Source organism: Triticum dicoccoides, unplaced genomic scaffold (genome assembly GCF_002162155.2).
Source record: "Triticum dicoccoides isolate Atlit2015 ecotype Zavitan unplaced genomic scaffold, WEW_v2.0 scaffold13584, whole genome shotgun sequence".
NCBI classification, from domain to species: Eukaryota; Viridiplantae; Streptophyta; class Magnoliopsida; order Poales; family Poaceae; genus Triticum; species Triticum dicoccoides.
The window spans coordinates 1-1,329 of NW_021196065.1; the positions used below are offsets into that span (position 1 = coordinate 1).

At 62.0% G+C, this 1,329-nt stretch overlaps 1 pseudogene; it reads left to right on the plus strand.

The window, feature by feature from the left end:
• The first annotated feature begins 11 nt into the window (after window positions 1-11).
• LOC119343646 lies at window positions 12-1,198 on the plus strand (annotated as a pseudogene).
• The last annotated feature ends 131 nt before the right edge of the window (window positions 1,199-1,329 follow it).

Here is a 1,329-nt window from a genome sequence, read left to right on the forward strand (position 1 = left end):
GGCCTGGCCGCCCCTCCTCGGGGGACTTCCGCCCGGACATCACCACCCTCATGACCAGCCTCGTCCGCTTCCTGCTCGACAGCGGCGGCGTGCTCGCCATCAACATCTACCCCTTCCTCTCCATGGACGCCGACGCCAACTTCCCGCGCGACTACGCCTTCTTCCCGGCCCCGGGGGCGCCCCCCTCGCAGGCCAGCGTCCAGGACGGCAACGTGCTCTACACCAACGTCTTCGACGCCAACTACGACACCCTCGTCGCCGCGCTCGAGAAGCACGGCCTGGGCAACATCACCGTCGTGGTCGGCGAGATCGGCTGGCCCACCGACGGCGACGCCAACGCCAACGCCGCCGGAGCGCAGAAGTTCAACTAGGGCCTCTTCGACCGCATCGTCGCCGGCAAGGGCACCCCGCGCCGGCCCCAGATGCCCGACGTCTACGTGTTCGCGCTGCTGGACGAGGACGCCAAGAGCGTCGACCCCGGCAACTTCGAGCACCACTGGGGCGTCGTCAACTACGACGGCTCGCCCAAGTACGCGCTCCGCCTCGCCGGCGGCAAGGGCATCGTGTCGGCCAAGGGCGTCAGGTACCTGTCCAAGCAGTGGTGCGTGCTCCGGCCCGACGCCAGCCCCACCGACCTGGCCATCGTGGGCGCCGTCGGGTACGCGTGCCAGTACGCCGACTGCACCAGCCTCAGCCCGGGGTCGTCGTGCGGCGGCCTCGACGTCAGGGGCAACGTCTCCTACGCCTTCAACCAGTTCTTCCAGTCAGCCAGCCAGCAGAAGGGATCCTGCGGCTTCAACAACCTCTCCGTGGTCACCACCACCGACCCGTCGCAGGGGACCTGCCGCTTCAAGATCATGATCGACACCGGCCGGCACGACCTCACCCACCAGGACGACTCCGGCGCCGCCAGGGCCGCCGCCGTGTGGGGCGCCGTGCTCGCGTTGCTCGCCGTCGTGGCACTCTGACCCTCCCTCCCTCCCTGTGACATTGATGCATGAGGACACGCGCGCTCACCACCTCGACAACTAGCTAGCCTAGCTAGAGCTAGAGAGGAAGGATCAAACAATTCTTTCATTCTTTTCTTCTTCTTCTTCTTTATACATATATCGGCTGTCAATCAAGCTCCCTGATCGATCGGCAAGGATTAGAATTGTACAGTATATTTGTGGATAAATATGTAGTTCAACGACGCTCAGAGGATCATATCAGGAGGAGTGTGTTGCACAAAGATCCGACTAATATAATAGTATATGGAAAATAGAAAAATGCGTGGAGTTGTGTAAAAATTCCGTTCAATCTTTCAGCTTTGCCTTGTTGTCGTATCGT